At 44.3% G+C, this 23979-nt stretch overlaps 1 protein-coding gene across 3 annotated transcripts in view; it reads right to left on the reverse strand.

Moving 5' to 3' along the window:
- LOC106851508 (USP6 N-terminal-like protein) overlaps positions 1-23979 on the reverse strand; it is a 75857-nt gene that overhangs the window by 35840 nt on the left and 16038 nt on the right. Inside the window, exon 1 of one of the 3 annotated variants that reach the window (XM_088166746.1) lies at positions 22095-22530. The exons of the other annotated variants lie outside the window; for them this stretch is intronic. The gene's annotated coding sequence lies outside the window, so the exon portion shown is untranslated. Of the gene's footprint in view, positions 1-22094; positions 22531-23979 lie in introns of those variants that run through there. 3 annotated transcript variants of the gene reach the window in all.

Consider the following 23979-nt stretch of genomic DNA (forward strand, 5'->3'; position numbering starts at 1 on the left):
ACGGACAGACACATCAAACCAGATGTCACCTTTCCATTTCTAGGTTTTCAGAGGCATTCAACACCTTTGCTCAAGCATGCTTGAGAAAGAAACAAAAGGGACTTCAGAACAGCCTGAGCTCGGATCTGCAGTGGATCTATTACCAACATTTACTGCTTTGCATGTCCTCAGCATTTCTGCTGTGAATAATGAACAGCAACAGAAGTGGGATAAAAGCAAGTCAAAGGGGACCAGAGTAGGCTCACGTCTATTGATAGAAATACTTGAGAAAGGTTTTTCCAGTGAAAGCTGGAGCTTGCAGGAAGGAAGTGACAGCATGAATGGAAGAACGAAAAAACTCACAAAACCTTTTCTTGGATGAGATAAAAAAACAGAGGGGGAAGTCTTAAAAAGCAGAGGGGGAAGTTTAAGTGCATGAGAGCTTGTGGCCATAATATAAAGACAAACATTTGGTATGACGGAGGTCCATGCAAGGCTGTCCAGAAAAGCAGCAGCAGATGCTGTTCTCTCCAGGAAACAAACAAACATAACTCAAGTATCACCTGCATTTCAAGATGCAGTTCTACTTAGCTGAAAACATGTTCAGCTGAAAAAAAAAAAGGTGCTTTGAACTTGAAAGGTGCATTTACCTTAAAAATGCTTTAATATTTACCTAACAAAGCAACAACTAGACAGTTCACTTTAAACAGCTCACTTACAAACACAAAATTTCAGTTAACTGCTATAAAAGGCATTTGCAAGCAGGATGATGATTTCCTCAGCAGCTTGGGAAATGAATCTTCCTGTTCCAAGATCAAAACCTGGGAGACCACAATGCATCCTACTGAAGGGCAGCTGGACTCTGCACTGTGCAAGAAAGCTTGGAAAAGGGAAGTTGCAAATAAATAAGCATCTAAGGGCAGTGCAGTGCCTTTTGATAAGAAAGAAACGTTTTTCCCCTAATGTAAAAAATGGGTCCAAACACAAAGAGTAAGATCCCTACTTGAGTTAGAACGTGTGTGTCAGCCTTCAGGTAAGACTTCAAATCTAATATTGCATGGGAGCTTTTTGCCTTTTTTTTTTTTTAAACAAATATCAAGCTCTTCAGCAGGAAGGATGTTTCCAGAGAATAGAGATCAGAGCTGGTTCACAATTAATTCTCACTGTCAGGTGAGTAGAGAGGGGCCTCCCTTTAAATTAAAGCGCAGTTGCTCCAATCTTGTCCTGGCTGAATACAAACCAAAGACTTCATCTCCCTGTTTCCCATTTCCCAAGTAAGCTTGGACCTGGATTTCCATCTTGGCCACAGACCTTCCTTTAGCATCTGCCTCACACAGATGCACTGCTGCAGCAAAACAAAGGCTGTGCCCTTCCCACCCACTTTAAGCAGTCCTTCCTCACGGATACCTCCCCTGCTAGAGCAATGTGTGCACTAAATCTCTTTTCCAGCAGTAAAGCCTGTGCTGCGTTATAGCTACTGCATGTTTCTCCTACTTCCTTCCATTGACAGCAAACAAAAGCTTGTTGCTCACTGTTATCAGAAAATATTTGCTTTCCCAGATTGTTTCTGCCCTCCTTGTTTCAGAAGGGTTTTCAGTAGAGTAACAGCTCACTCCTAACAATAAGCAGCAGGGGGTGATTTGAGACAGAGGCCCTTCGGAGCCCACCCAGTAAATCCAGCCCAGATTGGGCATAGCCCAGTCCTGCCTTTCCCAGCCTCCTCCATCCCCTTACAAGTCCCATGGAGATGACGATATTCCAGCAGCACGGCTTGAGGACACGGGGCTATTTTTGCACCACTGACCTGGCTTCAAGCAGCTGCCCCTGTTTTCCAGCTGCAAGCCATCCCCAGAAGATAATGTGCCCACCCTGAGTATCTGCTGTACTCTAAATATGCTCCTTTGAGAACCTGCTCTTCTCACCACACACTGCACTTCCTTCCTGCCAGATTCCTTATCACTATGTTTCATCCCCAAACGACACAGATGAAGCTTCTTCCACTCTTGCTGGTGCTGCTCCTTTATTCAGTAACCACAAGGCACTAAGCCCGTGGCACTTCTGCTAATGTGTTATGATAAAGAATTAAATCCAAGTGTGCTATGAAAAACAGGGCACCAAGATTACAGTTCCCAAAAAAAGCACTACTCAGTCACTCTTTATTTTTAATTTAATATTTTTTTTAGACAACCAGAGTATCAAATGTCAGGTGCTAAACCTAAGAAGGGCGCCAAAAGTCCAAGTATTATTCAGGATATGAAATGCTCAGCCATGGCCACCCAAGCTGACAGGTTGCAGACTCATGACTGAAACCTGCCCACGACTGCCAATGCCAAGCCCAAACAGCTTCATCCACAGGTGAGGTTCCCTGCATTGAAAGGATTAGCCAGATAATCACTCTGTGTCCCAATTTTGATGTAAGGGAAAATGCACAAGCAGCACCTGCAGGAGCTGAGCAGCAGCCCTGCACCTTCTCCTGATGAAAGCTTCCAATAGGCTTTAACTCTAGCCCTCATTTTAGCACAAGGCTCTGCCAAATACAGATTTCAAAAATATAAGCTTCAGAACAAGTAAGTAATTTCTTGGTCCAAGAATATGGGGGCAGGGAGGGCAGAAAGGATCACTTTGGCAAGTTTCTTATGTTGAATGATCCATGATCTCTTTAAAGCATGATCTCCTTCACTGTGGCAAGCCCTGCCCAGCCCTGGAGTAGTGTGGGACTTGCAAGCACCCCACACCACATAGCCCATTCTCCCCAACCAGTGGCCACAGGATGTGGGCTCAGTATTTTGGGGAGCAACAACCTTTTTCTTTTTCCTGACTAAAGGCTAGACATTTGGGTTTAACACCTTCAGTAGACTAGGCTGTCATTTCTGACTGTGCTTCTGGTCACTAAAAAGGCACCACAGCATAAAAGGATTTTCTGGAAAGCAAAACAACCTCAGCTCATTTAATTTATTAGCAATTAGCAGAAGCCACTGATTACCGATCTGGGTTCTGAAAAAAATAAATTATATAAACAAGTAAACAACGACTTAAACATCTTCCTTGTTCTTTCAGCCAGACATCTCTCCAGCCCCATGTTCTTCCTGGTAGAACTTTCCTGATGCCCTTTGAGATGGAGCAGCACATCACAGATGCAGCACAGTCAGACCACTCTTGCCTGTCCTTCCTTCAGCTTGCTTGCTTTCATGTGTGTTTATTATTTACCATCAGCTTAATTGCCTTCCTTCCACAATACCACCAGAGGCAAGCCTGGGGAAGCACATAACTACTGCTGCCTTTGGAGAGCCAAGACCATTTCCATGGGTAGCTACTGAGACACAGACAACATCAGCAACTCAACCCAAAAACACTTCTTCTCTCCTATCCTTTATATCATCTCTCTTTGAGAAACTTTTTCACAGCACCTTTGATATTCACAAAAACCCAAGATCAGCTCACTGGTCCTTTCAAGATCTGTGCTTGCTTTTCAGTCTGTCAGCAAGAGCAAAGAGAAGCCCAGCAGCTGTTGGATGATGAAGAACTTCAGGTTCCACATGGGAATTTATTGGCTCTCTTATCTCAGAGACAACATTTGCAGGTAAATCCCAAGAGACACCAGACAGTCAGCCACACCCCAAACCATAAAGACCTGTAATTTAAACTGCCATTTCTTACACCTGCCCTTCCATGGGATTCCTGTGCTAAGCATCTCTATCTGCACAACATTCCTCTGTCCAAGATTTCCTCTCTCAGCTATTTAAATCTTGATCCTGTTTTCAACTGCTTTTAAGGAGCAGGCAGTGTCAATCAGACAGCTGCTACAGCCAGAGGAAAAGCTGAAGCACAAGCCATCTCTCTGACCTGGGAAAGGTCCTTCACAAGGTACACCCAACTCTAACACTGCACCCCCTTAGGCACCAATATCCATCACAACACAGATTTCCCTAGTTCTCCTGCCAGTGGGCTGCTGCTCCCTTTTCTTGTCCCCCCATCTGTGTCTGAAAAGCTTCTAGAACTACAAAAACTCTAAAGAAAGAGTTAAAGAAATGTATTATTAGAAGAAGGTTACAAAACAACAACTTGAGAATAGCTGCAGCTAAAAATACCTAATCTCCACACCCCATCTTTAGAGAAAACATTATCAGATGTCACTTCCCAGTGGTAAAAACATATTTGTTTTTTAATTAAGGCTGCATTGTGGACACTGGAAGTTGTTTTGGTTTTTTTTGCGCTTTTTTTTTTTTTTGCCAGGGATCACAAGAGAGCCTAGGAAAAGACCTTGTTGCACTTTTCTGTGCTGATTGAAAGACTCTAGGAAACTGGCACCGGCAAATTTGTAATTTCTCTAACACCTTTAGAAAGTTAGGTGGTGTCAGAATAACACAACGAAGTAACTTTCTAACAACATAACTTCCTAAAGAGAACAAAGTATTTTGGCCAGCCATGCAATGTTGCCGAATATTTGTGCAATAGGGATTTATTCTGAGGTTTTTACTACTTCATAGTATCAAGGAGGTCAATATGGGAAGGACAAGTGGAGCAGCAGTGCAGAGCAGGTATCAGCACAGGGCTGGAAGCTACCACTCATCTGAGCCTAATTCTAGACAGGATTGGAAAAATCTGCACTATGGACACACTGAATTACTAAGTCTGCTGTTCAAAGTCTCCCAGATCTAAAGAGCAATAGCCATGATGTATGCCAACCTTAGGGCTCACTTCAACAGTAGGATGAGCAGAATCAAGGAAGTCAATTAAACTCCCTCAGCAGAGACTTTTATACCTTTCCATTGATTAAATAAGCTCTAGTTTATTGATCACAAGAAAACCACCCAGGAGCTACTGCAGGCAGGTAAGGAAACACCTGTGATAACATTTTAACAAACTGAGCACATACAAGAAGCTTAGCACACTATAGCATGCTTTCTTCTCCAAAGACGTAAATGAAACCCAGGAATAAATTCTCCAGAAGGTCCACAAACCTTGTCCAAGTCACACTCACTACTCAGAAATACTCAAACCAATACTTTTAAAAGAAATCACTCACAAAATAATTTTGGTAGTGCATTACTTTGGTGGCCAACTCCTGCTCTGCTGCCCCTTGCCCAATGCCTCCTTCCCTCCACCATAAAACAAGCAGTACATCTCATATGTGCCCATTCCCACTGCTTTCTGCCTGTCCATGCAGGCATTTTTAACTTTACTTCACCTGTTTCCCTGTTAAAGTCATTTGAAACTGGCCTGATACAAAATTTGGTAGCATCGAAGAGATGGAGTGTGCAAGCCTGAGAAGTCAAGGTGAATACCCACCAAAGAGCATTGCAAAGGACTAACCTGGAAGTGATGAACAGGAAGACAAACAGACCACCACAGCTATATTCTACTGCTAAAGATTTATCAGTGGGCTGGGGGGGCCTCCCTGCTCTCTCCCCAAAGGACGAGGAGGAGGAAGATTGGGGTTATTTTGAAGGACAGCCACTGAATACAACCACAGGGTGTACTGGGAAAGGGGCAGGGCTCAGATTCACAGCCACCACCTCCCTCTGTCCGTTCAGCCTGGAGGAACTTGGAAGACGTGCCCACATGATGTCATTAGTGGGTCGGTGTCTAAATAAAGGAAGTTTTTTATAGAATTTCTCAATGACAAACTTATTCCGGTAAACCCCGATAGCCAAGACGTCAAGCAGAAGGGAAGGAAAAGGGAAAACAATACCCATAGCCCTGCTGGGGCCTGGACAGGTGGGTGGCGTCTCAGGGAAGAAACCTAAACAAATTTACTCCCCTAATACCTGCTTGTTGGACAAAAAGCACAGGGAAGAGCAGGGCACAATGTAAGGGAGATGTGCTTTTGCACCATCTGTCATAAGGACACAGGACAGGGGGGAAAAGGAAGATGAAGAGAGAGAATAGTGAGAGAAAAAAAAAAAAACTTTGTTTAAAGAGAGTAAATAAAACGTACTTCCATGTCAGAGGGGTTTTCTAGCTTCATATTAATCATGTGGCAATTATTGTGCTTCCTGAAAGCAAACTGGGGGATTCTGCATATTCAGAAGACTCTTGGCTGCAAATGCCTTAAGCTCAAATCATCAGTAAATACCATTTGCTGGAAGTTCCGGAAAAAAAAAAAACAACCAAACCCACCAAAAAAAAAAAACCCGTCCACCAAACAAACAAACAAACAAACAAAATCTAACCAAAGGAAAGCAAAGTGTTCATGTATGCTCGCATGACATCCTGTTCTTTGTGACTCTTCATCACTTCCACAGTGCTACGCAGCAGTAACCCTTCTCCCCTCTGCTCTGCCGTGCATCTTTAGCCGGGCATCCGCATGGAGAGCAGTTGCAATAGCCTGGTGACTCATGCTGCAGTAATGTGGGTGGGAACTGCTCCCATGCCCAGCTCCTAAGGACACAGCCTTTTATGGTATTTTTAGCATGGAAGCTGTTGTGGTTTGTAGCACTTGGCCTTTTGTCTTTCTAGAAAAGAGCTCACAGTTCCCCCCTGGGCTTCAAGGATGCAACAGCGGAGCCCAGGAAGGTGATGAGCAAGCGAGCCCTGGGACTTCCACAGCCAGCCACGGTAGGGATGCTCAAGGATGTCACAGCACGGCCAATCCGCAGGCCCTCCCTTCCAGGTCCTTGGGTGGCTGCACCACCCTGCAACCTCCAAAGAGTGGGGCATGCGTGTCACTTGTTCTGCAAACACTAACTACTGCAGCCCAACTTTGAAGGAGCCCGTAAGGCTTACTACTGTAAGCCAGCTCTGCGTGTCTCCCGAGTCCTTACACCCTGTGGCAATGTACTAACGAGCTCATCCTGGCAAACCATCAGACGTACAGTTTCTACCCTTGATGGGCTGCTGGCATGTGAAAATCTGGCAGGTCCCATCTGTCTTCCTTCAATTAACTTAAGACTACATCTCCCCAGAAAGTAGAAAATAAACTGTAGGGTTTCTATTCCATACAAATGTAGGTGAAATGAGGCAAGAGGTTACTAGGAGAAAGCAGACGGGGATGTTCCATCGAAACCAGGTTAAAAGCATCAGGGAGAAGAGCAGGGGCAGAAAAGTAACTCTCTGGACCCCAAGTTTTAAGACCACAGCGCATGGGACTCAAACTTGCCATGGTAAAAAAGCAGGCTCACCTGCACTCTTTAAAAGCTGAGAGTCACAGATGAGATTAAAAGACAACATTACCCCACAGGGCTTGAGACAGGATTCTGGCTGTAGACATGCAGTGGATTGCTTTACAGGACAAGCCCCGTTCCCCCTTGCACCTGAAGCATTATTTGCTGTAGAACAGAAAGGCATGAAAGTTTCTGCATCCCCGAACACAACTCCAAACAGCTACTGATTTTAGTCCTTTCAAAGTTATTAAATTCAAGAGGAAATTAAATTATAATCTGCACATGCCAATGAAGTCCAGGAGAAATGCTAGCAGGATAAACAAACAGTAATCAAACCTCCTGATGAAAGGCCACTGACACTAAAGCTAGTTTTTTTATTTCTTCTGAAACTCCAGTGAGCTCTGGAAGGATTCAGCCTACCAGTCAGGCCAGATCAATGACAGACTGCCCAAACAGACAGATTTCACCAAGTGGGAGCACCAGTGAAGAGCTGCTCTGGAGTGACTTCTCAGGTGTGAGAGACACAGTGAAGGGGAAGTCTGGGGGAGGTTTGTGTGGGCAAGCACTGCACAGCCCACAACATACCTTGGAGGTGAGCCAACGGCAACAGACAAAAAAACCCTTCAGCCCTAATGCAAGTTTAAAGGTCACTCAGTTCCCTGGGCACAGCAATCCCCAGCATTTGCCAAACAAGATGTCCCACAGCAGGGGGACACCAGGGCTCCCTAGAAAGACCAAGATGGAATCTTTGCTCTTCAAGCAGATTAAATACATTTCCAAATTTAGGACATCTTCCTGCTCTTAGATAACAGATCAAGATTACAGAATTAAAGTTAAAAAAAAAAATACGTGAAAAGCTCCATCCTGTTCAAAGGAATACAATGCTTTTCCTGTGATCTTGCCCTAAATACCACATCACATTCGATTACTATCCCATCTTACTCCCAAGTCCTGCACAGCCAGTTTGGCTATATGAGAGCCCAGTGAGCTCGGCCTTGCCTCATTTCTCATTAAACTGCTAACTACACACGGCAGTGCTGCATAAAAGGCAAGCCAAGCTACTTAATTTTCATTATCCTTTACTTGGACCAGCACTATGAAATTGGAGTAAAAAATATTTTTAAAAAACCCAGGAAGGAAAAAAGGAACGGAACAGAATAATCAGCCTAAACCTCCTACAGATAGAAAAGGAACATATCCAAGCCTGAACTGAGGTTTACATATCCCACACCAGACAGACCTCTCTGTACTAAGCCTTTAGTTATCTAAACTTGCCATCTGCGCTCCTGAGAAAGCCAGGAAAAGGAGGAAATGCCAGTTTGCCCTACATGCTCAATTCTGCAGTTGCTGCAGGCAACCCGGTGCTGCTCTGACCTTGGTGTGCTGGCAGACCCCAGGAACCCTGCCCCGTGAGACTGCCTGCCCAGCCCCACCTCCAGCTGGGCAGTACCCCTGCATTTAACATTCTTTTGGTACCTTGGCCCACAAACAAAAAAAGCTTTCCCAGCCAGCAGGTTCTCTGTAAACTTAAAAGCATTGGATGCTGATTCTTAGAGAACAACAACTTCCCTTAATGCAGAAGCCAAGTGGTGTCAGCACAGCCTGGATGTGGATGCACACAGACTTGGTGCTTGGATACATCCAGACTTTGCAGCTGATGGCATCTTCAAAGGAACAAGTCCAGACAGTCTCTAAGTGCTCGCAGCCCTCTCTTCCTCCCGTGGGTGTTCCAGCGACCACCCTGCCATACACCTCCAGAGCTGGAATGCAGCCCCTCTTTGGAGCAGATCAGACTGTGGCTTGCTGGGACAGCTGGAAGGCATGGATGCATTTCTCCCCCTCTTCATGGGGAGAGAGCTCCCTTTAAAAGCAGGCTGCAGAGGATGTGAGGCAGATGTGGCTCTCCAGGGGAAGAAGCACAGACTTAAAGCATTGGTTAGCGAGAGATTACAACCCTGGCTCCACTGAAATGAATGTGAATGCTGCTAATGAATTTACAATGCAACTCAAACTTCCACTGCTCTTCACACGAGACCCATCTGAACTAACAAGTAGTGTTTGCTGAAAAAGCTGAGCTTTACCAAGCTCCAGTTCCTTATAAGTTTTTCATGCTCATTTTCTCACTTCTCCCTCTCAAGCAGCTTCTGCTCTGGACTCTTCTCAAAGCAGTTTGCATCATCAGGGTTGAGCTTAATTGTAATGACTACAGGAACCCTTATCAGAAGAAAAAAAAAATTCAAGAAATTACATCCTTCACAGGATCTGCAGATGGCATGTTCCTCTCAGCAGTACCAAAATTGTTTAAAGGATAGCAGGAGACTCCCATAAGGAGATGCAGATATTACCATCACAGCCAGGTAAAAAGAAGGAGGCAATGGATGATGACACAGGTGGTGTTTAAAACCCACCCACTGTTTTACAGGAAGGGGGAGGGAACCCAACCAAAAGAAGCATCCCACTGTGTGCAGACTTCCGACCTATTACCTTCACCAGTCCTTTGCAGGGCCACAGCCTTCAGCTAAGGATCTGCTTAGCTGGAACCAGTCAGCAAATTATATAGTAACTGGAGGCTTTTAAATCCTTGCAGGAAAAAGCAATAAAATAAATAAAAATTAGCTGGGCAAGTTCTGTCTGACAACTCTTTTACCCCATCTAGCACATTGCCATGTAGAGAGACGTGGTATGAATCAACCCATTTTGGCAGCACAAGAGAAGTCAGGATGCATCACTGCTCCACGACATGGGGAACACCCCCCAAAAGGCTCTGTTTACCCAGCAGGAGCCAATGCAATGCCTACACAAAGCCTGTAAGTACATTTAAAGCTCAAAAGTAATCTGAAACAGGTCCATTCTCCCCTCCAACTCCATAAATACAATCCAAATTGGGTCATCTCCTAACAATAAATGAATGATACTCACTTAAGCCTCTGCTACACTGCTGACATAATCTAGGTCCTTTCATTCTCCTTGTACTGCAAGTACTAAAGATGCTTTTGTACATCCTCTGAAGTACTCCATTTAAAAAACCATGGTAACTAGGGCACTGCATTCAGCTGCTCTTGGAAAGAAAAGCCATTCCCTTTCCCTCTCAATAGGCTCTTAGGAGACTTGGACAGAAAAAAATTGCCTAATCCAAACTCAGCTCCACTAGAATGGCTGGAGTTGGGTGCTGGGGATAGGGCTGAGCACAACTACCAGGTACTACTTGGGTCTGTGGTGTGAGAAACACCAGTAACAGCACTGCATGTGGGGAAAGAGAGCCATTACCTGTGTCCTGTATCTATCTAAACACCACCCAAAAGTCCCATTTTAAGACATTGAGTGTGACAGCACAACTGCAGCATTCAACAGGTAAAACATCATATTTTCTTTAAAAGTTATTGGGTGCTCCTAAATATCTCAGTTCTTTTTGTGGGATGACAGGATTATTCACTTTCAGTATTTTAGCATGACAAGGACTACAGGAACCAAGAAGCAAGTTTTTCTGTTATTTTTGCATGGCAGTACAAGTTTAAGGGTATTCGGTGGTGTTTTATTTCTTGCTCATTCCAAACGCCTCAGAACTGTGAACTTCCCTGCATGGCAGCTATTGAAATTTGCCTGCTGGCACCAGAGTCCTCTTCCTTTCTGAAATGGAAACATTCAGACATGTGGGCACAGAGATCAGATGGAAAGAGCAAGGCAGCTCCCACTAAAAAAGCCATTTTCTAGGAAAAAAGCCACCATCCTAAAAAAGGGACATTTGTCTAAAATGGAAGATTCATTATTTGTATTTTTAAAAAGAAAAACATTCATTTAAAAAAACCCCAAAAGACATGCACTAGCACCAGAAAGTCTAACTACTTCAACATGACCTAACTGTTTCACTATTCCTTATACACAACTTTAGCAGACTTTTTCCAAATCCCACTACGTACTATTATGGAACCACATTCCAAGATTTAGGGTTTTAAAAATAGAAGCCTTTTAACCACAACATCTGCAAAAGTACCTTTAAAAAAAAATAACAAAAAAAAAACCCCAACCCAAAACGAACCCCTTTCAAGTTCTATCCTGCTATGGAGGCCATTCCCTAACTGATGCACAGAAACACTGGGAGCCTCTCTGGAGGAAGCAGCATCAGATTCATGACAGTGTTGCTGCAGAGGACCTTATAAAAAAATTAATGCCTGTTTGAAAGAGAAACAAACTTGGGAGAAAACAGGCAGTTTTAAAGAACACATTCTTAAATGGGGAAAGTGAGGCATGAAATGATTAGCCAATTCCTCAAACAGCAAAAAATGTGTTTCTGGCTAAAACACTGTCATCTTTGCTAACACAGGCTGTCGTGGAGAGAGATGGGAGAGGATGAACTGAGAACAAGTGCAGTAATTATCCTTGAATTCCCGACTCTGCTCCTCACACCATCCACTGTTACTTTTCAGAAGGAAAACAGGAAAAAACTTAAAAAGGAAAACAAGACAACAGTGTGGGAAAATACCTTCAACCAGATAGGTCAGCCTAGCTTGTCTGAGACATAGAATCATAAAACCAGGTACAGCACACCTGGCTGCCTTGAGAGACATGCAGAAAATGAAGGTGTTTGGAAGCTAAACCACTCTACCCTTATTTCCAAATATAAAGGAATAATATTTTGAAAAGTATTACAACTTATATAAGAGGCAAAGAGTAAAAGCTAAAATAACAACGGGCTTGCACGAGATGCCCCTATTGTCACATTTCAACATGTGCAACAAATAAGTAGTTTTTTAATATGCAAAGTTTAACATTGTTTTGTTGCTATTTTTCTTGAGACTCCAAGAGCACACTCTTCCATATGAATCCTCATCCTTACAAGATGAGAAAAAAAATAGGAAAAGCTATTCGAGGGTATTGCTCTGGCAGGCCTCTGCTCATTTAGGCTTTTAAAGGTGGAAATTTGTTATGAGAATTAATCAAGATAATTAACTCTGGAGCCTGCTGCTCCCTGCCATCTCTCCTGGGATGAGTACAGCAGCTCCTGGCTGCACTCCCTTGTCTCCACTAAGGATGAGGCAACTGGGAAGTCTGCTCACAGTCAAGTTTATGAATGTTTCAGCAATTGCCTCCTCCTTCGAGTAGCTGCCCAAAAGCTTACCCAAGCCCGGGCCTTCTGCCACACCATCGGGCTGCTCTAACTAATGAGCTCCTCTGTTTGTAAACCCATGCCTTGACAGACACTCTCTGCCACGTGGGCACAGAACACTACACAGCCACAGATGCTCCCTGCTCCCCACCTGCTGCAAGGCTTCTCCATCTCCTGCACCTTGGGGGACAGCAGCCCCTTGACTGAGATTGACAAAGGCTGGCACTCTGCAGGCTCTGCTCCAGCCAGAAGGCAGAGGGTCAGGGCTAAGTTCTCCAATAGCATTTTCCTCTGCTTTGCAAAGCCAGACAGTGCCAAGTTTCATCTGAGATGGAAAGGACACATGGGCACATCAAGCCCCACACAAGTTTAGCTCCCACGACCACTGATGCCAGCTGCACTGTGGCAAGTCACTTTGTTCAATGCATAGCATCTGTCACCTTTGGTCCTCCCTTCTTCCCATGGCACAACTCAACTTGAACAGCAGAATTTTGGTTACCACAAGGTTCTCCAGGAACACAAAAGACCAAAGAAAGCTGCTTGCATTTGGAGCAAAAGACAGAAATCTGCTGTGCTTTGCTGTAGCATAAGAGAAAATAGCAACCAAATGCTTTATGAAGAGCAGATGACAGCTATCTGGTTCTGCTGCTGTTATTCCTAAAGAAACACCAGTGACATTCTGGTCACAGGTGAAGAACAAATCCTGCATGCACAAATCTCACAGGAAACTACAACAGGTACTGAGGGACCACCCAAAAAGCAGAAGGAGAGGAAATGTCCTGCCAAGCCATCAGCATCTGATGAGGCAGGCAGCTATTTCCTCTGCTCAGACTTATCAATTAGCCATCCTAGTGCTTGGGAGCCCTTGCCATGGACAAAGGCCCTTCTCAATCTGACACAGGAACAGGCACCAGAAGATGGAGAGAGAGTTTCAAAGAAATCCCATTGGAAAGAGAAACCAAGACACACGAGAGAAAGTTTCACGAGAACGAGTTACCACACAGTTTTTACTCTACTGGTGTTGATGCATCTCCAATCCTCCAGTGTGGACAGCAGAGAAAAAACACAATGCTTAGCAGAGAAGCATAAATCTGAAGGCTTGACTTCTGGCCTGCTCCCTTCCTCACCTCACCCAGAACAAGAACTGACAAAGCTTTCCCATTGTCCCCAAAGTCCATACCAAGCAATATTCACAACACAGAAATCTACACACATTCAAATATAAACCTTTGCTGAGGGGGGATCAACATATGAAGTTAAGCTGCTGTTAAGTGTGCTATCTATTGTGGAACATGATGATCAATTTGCTGGATGCACCATTATTTCCATCAAGCCATCTCAAGCAGCAGTGCTCTAGTATAGGAACCTGTGAGTTGGCTTTGGATGTGTTGGATTTTCCTATGTGCATGGACATCAGCTCTGGAAAAATTTAGGAAATGGGGCTGGTTATTTTCTTATCACAGCATTTGGAAAACTGAAATGAGTCCATTTGTGGCTTTTAGTACTTTAAACTAAGTGAATAAATGGAGAGAGCAGCCAACTTCTGTCTTTGTCTAGATGAATTGCTGAGATCATGCCGTTAGCTAACATCACTCTCACTCCATTTTGGCTGGAGAGGCAGACGGTGCAAAGGGGTGTCCAGTTACAGAATGGCAACACTGATAAATTGCCTACACTTTTAGCAAGAAAATAAATGCAAGATGTGCAACAAAAATGCCTGCTGAGTAATAGATGTGGGATCATGTAGGCATGTTTCTAAATTCCTTCTCTTCAGTATGTTCAACAACTCTTCCAGCTAGAAGCACAGAATGCTTTTGCAACTAAATCTGACATTACTCCATTTTCCCTTCAATTAGAGGTCAGTTCTAATCCCCTTCAAAGCATCTACAAAGCATTTGCCTGAATTCAGACTCCAGAGCAGCACAGTCAAAGCGGACAGTGGATCATCATGAAATATTAAGCTGCGGGCACTACAAGAAAAGGTACCTATGTACTGAGGCAAGAAAGAAAACAACCTGCAGGACTCACTGGTGTCATGCAAACCATGTTAGGAACAGTGAAAGACCATGAAACAGCAGATAAAAAAAGTTAACCAGAAGGAGGAAATACTTCTTCCAACACAACTGTGTTGTGGCATGTTGTGCTACTCAGAGCAAGTTATACAAGGTGTCTGCAAAGTCCCATGGAAACTGCAGGAGGACAACAGTGGTGTAGCTGTTAAACCTCGAGACTCCTCCTTCCCTGAGGATCCACTCTGGTTGTCACCAGGGGAGGGGATACTGGCCAATGTGGACCTTGGCTGCAGCCAGTGTGGCTGGTCTTCCACTCTCAAGCTACCACACATGGGCATTACAAAGCAAAGCTGGAAGAGATTTGGGCTCCACCATTTAAACTCTTTGACCTGGCATCTCAAGAGACTGCCTCTGACAGGGCTCTGAAATACAAGCAGACCAAGAGGGCATCACAGATACTTCCAACTGCTCTTGCAGGGAACATCTTTCCTGGACAGAGGATTCAGAGGGGAAATCTTTTCTCTAGTGCAGAGCCCCAAGCAGTGAGACACAGCATGTCGTGTCTTCTCCACAATGTGACACTCTCAAACAGAAGTTGCAAGTATTCAAACAGACAAGAACAAGTGCAACCCTTCATCTACCAAAAGGCAGCTCAAACTCCAGGACAGAGATCCCCAACGAGTGGCACAGTATTTATCCAGCATCTACAACCATCAGCCCGTTAGAAAAGACACACCCTCATGATTAATGGGCCACAAACTTCGTAGAGGAAATCTGAGGGCAAGAGACATCTCCATCTGCTTGGACATCCCTGCCACACAGACCACTGCAATCTTAGATGCTGCAACAAGCAGATCGTGCTTACAAACCTCTTGTGCCACCAGACATGACAAACTTCCAGGAAGGCACAGCAAGATCACCTCTCTACACCACAGCTTTCCCATGCACACCAAACCCTCCCAAAGCCATTCACTGCTAGCTCATGCTGGAAGGCTGTGAAAAATCAGTGCACTCACAAGGAACAGGAAAGCAGTGCTGTGCACGCTGCTGAACTGAAGGAGCTTTAAAGCCACTTCACTCCTGCACTTCTCCTCAGGCAGCTGAAGGACCAGGGCACTGTTTTCAAGCTGTTCCTCTGTTTCACTAAGTATCTGAGTCAAAACCTGGCACAAACAAACCTGCCAGGGTATCTTTGGGAGTGTTTTGCCTCCAAAACAAAAATGTATTTAATTAACAGTGGAAACATTCACGGCAGGGAGGAAGCTGATCCACCCAACTCTAAGGCTGCTCTGTCATAAGATGCATGAATGCAAGGTCCAGGAAACAGGTTAATGGCTCACACAGAGGACACCTCTATCTCCTGGAACCAGGAGCAGATCCAAAACCAGTAACACAGTAGAGATCCTTCTCCTTGTGGCAATCAACCCTCCAGAATAAATTAACAACAACAAAATCAGACAGGCCCCTTCTTCTGAGGGTTTTTTTACTCACTTCTCCTTTGAGAGAGGAAATCATAAGGACTTTAAGCAGATCATTCAACTTGTCCTCCAAGCCACAGCAGCTTGTCAGCATTCTGCCTGGATGTCAGACACTGCATGTGCACATAAAAGGAAGCATTTGCTCACTGCTGTAGCTACTTTCCAACCAGGCTGACAAAGTACTTCTGATTTTTTGTGCTCCTCTTGTGCTTTCCATCCTAGGCAGCTGCTTCAAGTGTTCATGCACACTAAGAGCACTGAAGTACTCTCACACCAAGTTACTCATTTCTGACTAGAAGAAGCCAAGAATTTTAGGGAACTAAGATAAGTTATCAAAATTTCATGAGGATTCTCCACCAGTTGCTGGTTAAATAAAAAACTGAGCTCTGTGGACATTGCAGACAGTAAAAATGAGAGTGATGATCACAATTAGAAACTGTGGGCCAGTCATCTCTCGCTCCACAGAGAGGTGCAGATGAGCAATATAAGCAACTAACCAGCTCTGGGGCTGGTAGGGACCACTCAGCAAAGAGTGTGAAACCCTTTGCTACTGGAAAGGTGCACACAGAAACATATTATGCTTTGGGGCCAACAAATCCCTCAGCTGAGAAGGTTAAAACCAGGACATCCCATCAATGGGGTCTGTGCATTCATGGTCCCCCAGCTGTGAGAAAATGAGAGCTGACAGCAGTGCCAATACAAGCAGTCTGTCCTCTCTCCTGTTCACTAGGTTTATGTGCCGACGATGCAGCCTGTGGGCACATTATACCCCCTCTTTGTATTTGGCATCCAGCTGAAACAACCCTTTCTCTTCTTTCTTCTCTCACCTCGAACCAGTTGGGATTCTGACAACTAGGAGAGTAACCAGAACAAACAATCCTCCTGCTCATGTGCTTGCAGGAATGCATCTTTAACCCAGTATTACAAATGCTATGGCAATAAAAACAGTAACCTAAGCATTGCTGCCTTGTGCCAAACTTTCAAATGAACCAACCCACCCCAGCCTCAAGTGCCCTGCAGACCAGGGCTTCTCTCCTGTTGCCATGGAGAGATGCTCATTCAGAGTGGCCAAACAAGTCCCTCAGCACTGCCACAAACCAGCACCACACTCTGCTTTACCATGCGAAGTGAAAATAGAGGACATTGCTGGGACAGTTTCCTTCCTTCCCACAACACCTCTCATTCCACGAAAAACACAGTGAACAGAACCACAGCTGCCCTGGAGAGGCACATCTCAACTCTTCTAAACAGAGCAAGACCAGAGTCTTGGCCTTCCTGCACCATCAGCCACTTCTCATCATCCAGCTTGCTTTTGCCTAGGACAGCACCACAGAACCATCTGCATCACCATCACACTATAAAGTGCCTGCCATCTCTGAGCTGCAGATTCCTGGCCAAAGCAGCAAGCCTTTGGAAGTCTCTGATGACTTGTTTTTTCCTCCCTCACCTATATCAGTTCATCTGAAGAGCAGATGCTTCCTTTGTTAGTTTTGCTTTCTGTTTTGTTCGGAGGTTTGCTTGCTTTTCTTATTTGAGCTGCTCTTAACAAAAAGCCCAGCTCTGGGCATGGTGTGACCCGTGCATTAGGAAGGCCAGCAGATCGCTCTTTTTTGATCTGCTAATACAGCTGATTTTTTTTTCCTCTTCATTTGCAGGGAAGGTGAATAGCTCAGCCCCCAGGAAAGAGACACAGCAATTACACTTACCTCAGACCAGCAGAGCCTTTTAGTGCAGAGCTTGCAAGGAGCTGGTGCCCTCCAGCATCTGCTCTGTAGACAACAGCACACCAGGGGACAAGCTCAGCAAATGGGGAAAGCTGACAGCTCCTCGCCTCTTTGCTCCAAAGGGTATCCCAAAAATCCTCTCAAGAACACCCAATAAGCCTCTGTTTCCCTGCTACTTTCATAAACTGAAATTCTAGATTTGAAAGGAAAACAATATGTAACTGAAATTAATCTAAAGACTTCTCTTTGTTAGTCACATTTCCACAAAAAAGGATGCGATTGTCCAATTTACAGATCAATGCAGCTCTATGGGGTTCTCAGTAAGCACAACCACTGTGATTATTCAAGTGCTGTCCAGTATCTAATCCTTCATTAGATATATTCATACTTAGCTATAATTATGAACAGTTACATCTATAAGTGAAGCTTTACATAGGTAAAAATTCACAGTATATACCTTTTGCAGGGTGTTCTTATAAATACATAAATCATATTTTTATGTGTACAACTGCAACTATTAAGAAAGCATTAGGCATCTTATATCTGGTCTAGTGGAAGGTGTTCCTGCTTATGGCAGGGGAGTTGAGTGAGATGATCTTTAAGGTCTCTTCCAACCCAAACCACCCTGATTCTACGATCTAGGTGCTAAATTATTAACACCAAGTCTGTTTTCCTATGCATCGTTCTTGTGGCTCTTGCAACCTGGTTAGGAAGAGCAGGGGATTATTTTATCACAGATACCAATACATACATGAGTGAGGAAGTACAGAAGAACAGAACTGTCTTGTACCTTTGCAGCATACCAAACTGGAAGGACAGAACCAAAATGAACCTTGGTTTGTATAGGAGTTGCTTTAGCTAGACTAGTATACCACTATCATTACCTCAACAGCATAATTAATGAGTTATGGCAAGATTATAATAACAGGCTCTTTAAAAAGTGTGCCAGCTGCCAACCCTATCTGTATCACTTCACATGACAAAGCGTGCCAAGCCTGATATTCTGCTCAAGCAATGGAAAAAACAGCTTTGCAGGCAGATCCCCAAGACAAACACTCACAAGCAGACACAGCAGCTGGTTTTTCCACAGACACCAAGATGAGTACGCTCGCAGGCTTTTCCATACGTAGACAGACAAAGTCCCCTGACTCCAAGAAAGTTTAATTCAAAGGGTTTCCATCAGGAAAACAGGAGTCTCTTTCACAACATGCCTGCCAAACCTCCAAGGCTAGAAAGCTCAAGCACACAGTCCAAAGAGTTTTTTTTCCATTTTTCATTTTTTCTTTTTACCTATAATTAATATACCGATAGCCTTGGCATCAGGCTACTTACAGAAGTGTTCTCTCTCAACACTAACAGTAAAAAAATATTCAAGAGAGCTTTGTAGTTAAGGTAGAGGATAAGCTAATTTAAACACAACCCAGCCTATCTGGAGGGATTTTATTACACCAGGCAAAAAGAGAGAAACTACTGCAGCATGGAGATACCTACTGGTCCTCTTGCCTTGAATGCCTGAAGGGGATCTCCCTTTCAGTGGCAGAAAGAGAAGGAAACAGCATTTTCACTCAGAAACAATATTCAAAATATCAAATATGAGTCCTTCTAAAAAAATACATTTTTTCAATTGACCTCTAATTCTAACCAGATTTTTCAAGGAGGGGCATCATCAAGTTCTTACTATACCTTAGGCATTTTTAGGTAATTATGACTACACCTACCTAAGGGATGCTGCAGTGCCAGGGTTAGGTCCTTCAGTAAATTACCCCTTCATTTAACCTACACATAAAGCCTTCTGATGGCTGAACACCAGTATTTTTGGCTGGTATCTGAAAAGAGCCAAAAGGAACAGCTGCTTCAAGCAACCCTTATGTGAAACTGAATTGAAGATAGAAAGAAAGTGCATCTTTTCCCTATGGAAATAAAAGTCATCATCATGCTTGGAGTATTACTCCAGGTGAATATAAGGAACAGATTTGAAGAAAATGTTTCTTTGTACTTCATACTTCAACATTGTTTTGAAGAAATATTATCCCTCCACACCCATCACCAATCTCCTCAGAGGGGCTGATACAGCATGGCATGACTTGAAAAGAGGAAAAGGGCTGAAAAAAGAGGACAAGCTCCTCTGCTTTGAGACCAACCCACTGCCAGCAGCAAGCACATATTGCTGTCCCACCACAAAATCCAACCAAGAAAAAGCATCTCCCAAAAAAGCCCAACGGTTTTAACTGAGATTAAAAGGACTTGAGTTTGCAGTTTATACACATGAACTCAAGAGATGCTCTGAGAAATGTTCTTCTTTTGTGGTTTCTCTAATAGCATCATCATTACATCATTAAAGGGGAGAAACTAATTAGTTCAACATGCATTCAGCATCTAGTCTCTTGATCCAAACACTTCTCTATGGCCATTTGAATAGTCAGATGAAATGGAGGCTGTTTTGACTAGAAAACACACCACTGGTTTCTCCCATGTGGATTTTATTACAAAATTCTGTTGTTACATTAGGGGGAAAAAGCTAATTCAAAGGACGAAAGAGAACAAGGACTTGAGAAGAGGTTACTAACCTCTACATGTGCCCCATTCTCTCCCTGCACCCTCTTCCCTCCCCCCCATCTTAAAGCAAACTGCAGCCAAAGGAGCACATCGTTTGTCAGAGCACATCCAGCTTGGCTGGTCAGCTGCAACAGGTCCTGGGATTGCATGTTCAGGCAGTTACCCGTCAGGAAACCTATCTCCTGAGCATCAGATCACACTCTGCAAACGCTGCAAGGTCATGGTAACGGGTGGCAGCTGAGAAGATGGTAGTGACTTGCTGTGGTTGGTGCCTCACATCCTGTCCCTGCAGCTGGCTCACCACAGCTCAGCTCTCTCACTGCTACATCAGCAGACTCCCAGGACCCAACAGGCCAGGAGACCTCGTGCCCACTCAACAAGACCAATGATCATTAGAAGAGAGGAGAAGAAGTCAGACAAATCCTAGGAAACATCACTGCTATGCTACAAGTACCATAGACCTGGGCTGATGTAACCCACAGCTGTTCACCACTGTGGCAGTGGAAGGGGGAAAACCCAAAAATGGAAATCAACCCCCACCTCAAATAAACAGTATTTAGTTCCATAAGAACCTGAGTGGATAAATTCTTTATTGCAACTAATTTTAAATTAGGGAAGCAAATTTTAGTGTTTGCATAGCCAGATCATCATGCTCTGAACAAACCGAGGGAGGTTTGCAGATATACATCATGCTGACCACAGGGTTCAGCTTTAGAGTGCAATGCAGGTAAAGAGACACTTTGGTGAGAAGCTATGTAAAGCCTGGTAAACACATATGCATAAAGATGCTATTAATATCCTGCTATTTCTGCAGGGAATTGGGGGAGTTTGAAAACTGGCATTGGTCTGGAAGAGTGCAACAGGTTTAACATGTGGGATGCTCTGTAGAAACCAGTTGTAACAGGTTATGTCACTAGAAATACTTCAACGAAAGTTAACTCTGACAAGGTTATGAAGTCCTACTCAAAGGTGAATTCAGCACAGTCTTAACTGAAACTGGCCAAAACCAAGCAAAAGCTTTGCAAGAACCATGCTTTCAGAAACTCCAATGTGAATGCTGCAAACAGCCTTCCTGCCTGGAGCTTTGAATATGAGGCCTTCTATAACAGGAAAGGAATATTTTTTGCAAAGTGACCCAAAAGACTACAGAAATATTTAGGAGACTGCTTTCCCCTTTTGTCAAAGTCAAAAGGGGAAAAAAAAGCCCATAAAAGTGGAATACAATGTGAACAATGCTGAGCTATTCATTCCAAACTGAAAGCTGCTTCTGAGAGAGAAGGGGAAATACCCACCACAATAGCTTTGGAAAACACTGGCCAAAACCCTCAGGAAAAGAATAAAAAAAGGAAAACATACTTTCAGAAATCAAGAATGATAAAAGTAACACAGAAGAATTACAGCAATTGCATGCTAGGAAATAATGACCAAAAAGAAAATCACCACGGTCGAGCCATTTATCCTGGCTCCCATCAACCTGGTTTTTACTCGGTTTAATCCAGGACTGCATTTAGTAGAAAACTGGCACAGGGGTTTTGGCAGCTGCTGGTGCTCACACCATACAGGGTTCCACCCCCTGATCCTCCCCACTCCAAAGCTCCCACAGCTTACACCTGGATGTGGGACAAGCCCAGCCACCACACCTGGGCTGCCGGCACCATGCCAGGGCAAAAAACGAGGAGTGAAGGATTGATTGTCAGTCCTTTAAAAAAACCCCACTTTTTCATATAGATGCAACCTGCTAAATCCGTGGGGGTCTATGCTTCTTCTTGGTGTGCTCCTCACCATGCAACACGGAGGTCTGGAAACACGTGGGGCTGGCAGGCAGCACTGTCAGCACCACCCAAGGCTATGCATGTGCCTGGCCCTGCCCGCCTGAAGAAACCTTGGACAGCCTCATTTCTACTCAAAGCACGACCACTAAGGCCCCAAAACCAGCTACCCTAGAAATTAATTTTTTTTTAGAAGAAATGCATATTTCAGGAATGAGTTAATACACTTGGAAGGAAGCATAAGCCACCTCCTTGTACTGGCATCTTTCCAGCCTCCCAAAGCCTACCACCAGCCCTGTCACAGCAATTTTGCAGGGTTAGATAAATAAAGAAGGAAATGGACAGCAAGCCACAATTCTAGAAACCTACCTGAAACCTTTGCCATTTCAAGTTGTCATTTTCACCTTTTTTCTCAGCCTCATCTTCCTGCACCCTGGCATCCTGGTGTGGGACCCTGCAGCATCCTCTCCAGGGCACTTAGAGAGTGAAGTCCAATCACAGCTGCACAATGGCCAGTTGTGACTTAACTCTGCTTCTTCTCTAGAAGGCCAGGAGCAATGCAAAACCACTCAGGCTTTATGGACTGCATCATCCACAGCATCCTGGAACTCAGCAAGGGGTCCAAGCAAGAGGCTGTAACTTCAGTTTCATAAATCACGAGCATAACAAACCCATGTTTTCCAGCAATGCTATTGTTCTCCTCCCCTTCCCCTCTGCCACAATATCTCAAAGACCTAAAAACACTTATTATTTATCAATCCAGCAATTCTGAGAGCTACTTAGGAAGAAAAAACACCCCAACCCTTATCAGATGAGACCAGCAGGACTTCAAAGCAAAGTATTAGCACTTGTCTGGAAAAAGTGGAACCACTTAGACAGTCTCAAGGAAGGTGCAAAACATAGCCAAAACCACCCTTAATGAAAGCTGTACCTTTTCTCTGAGGAAAACAAACAAGTGAACTGCATGGAAGCTCAGCCAAAAAGAAAAAGTAACACAATCCCTTGTGAACTGATAAAATATGAGATAGCCCACTGCATTCCCAGCTTAGAGAGAAGAAGCAGAATATTCTTACTGTTTGTTTCTTTCTAAATCTGGGATATGTTTTTTTGGCAAGCCTGGATTTCACCTGAGGGTAATGCAAAAAAGGAACATAAAAAATCCCAACATGAATGACAACTGAAGAGCAGCCATCTGTGTGGGCGTCTCTCTTTCCAAACAAAACTTGGAGTGAAAAGGGTTTTCCAACGAGCCAGCCAAGAAAAGGGAAACTTCATCAACAATCACAGTGGGATCTGCCTGGAGAGTATGCTGCATGCAAGTACCAGGGCTAAAGCCACTCCCCCTGCCCTCTACCAACAGTCCTCCCAGATGCCCATCTGTCCACTGCTCCTTATCTTCCCTTTTAAAAACCGTGGTGAACGCTGCTGGGGAGGACACAACGCGTGGCAAATAATTACAGAGCAAGCAGAGCAGAAGCACCTTTGGGGATAAGCAGCAATTCAGGCAGTCACCAAATGCTGACCCTCCATGAGGGCTGCATGAGGTCTCTGCTTGTGAAACCAAGCTCAGGGAACTGGCACAGTTATGCTGGGAGGGCTGGGTAAGCACAAACTATGGAATGCCCACAGAACTGCTCACCTGCACTAAACAAAGGTTTTAAAAACGGCAATTTGAAGTCAGCTCTGTTCCTTGCTGAAGGAATTCTGACTGCTGCACCCTCCCACGCAGACATGGGCATTCAGCCACAGACACAGCAGCTCCTCACCTGCCCCAGTACCTGAGACTGGAGGCTGCTAGCCAAGTTCAGCTCTCAGCCTGAAACCCAGCACATTTGCAAGGCACAGGGTCAAGCCAGAGCAGATGGAATGTTGAATTAGGATGCTCAGCTTCCACTCAACTCCTTCCAGAGCAGCTCCTGTTACACCACTGGAGACAGGGAGACTGGATTCAGACATCAGCAATCTACATGCACCTTTGGGCCAACCCACGACAGTGATTTTCAGTGTCTTTGCCAGCAGATTACAACATATGCCCACATACTTTAAGCATAGCTCAATTATATCAGCAAAAATTCACTGATAGAAAAAATATTTTCGTATCAGAGTACTCAAAACTCGAGGTGCACATCTCCTCCTCCATAAACTCACCCGTCTGGAATGAAACCCTCCCAAGCATCAGAAAAAAAGCTGACCCGGGGATGCCCTGAGATTCCTGCTCATTTTGTAGCAAGCCACTGTAAGAGGAAATTGAGCT

Source organism: Sturnus vulgaris, chromosome 6 (genome assembly GCF_052056855.1).
Source record: "Sturnus vulgaris isolate bStuVul1 chromosome 6, bStuVul1.hap1, whole genome shotgun sequence".
Lineage (NCBI taxonomy): Eukaryota > Metazoa > Chordata > Aves > Passeriformes > Sturnidae > Sturnus > Sturnus vulgaris.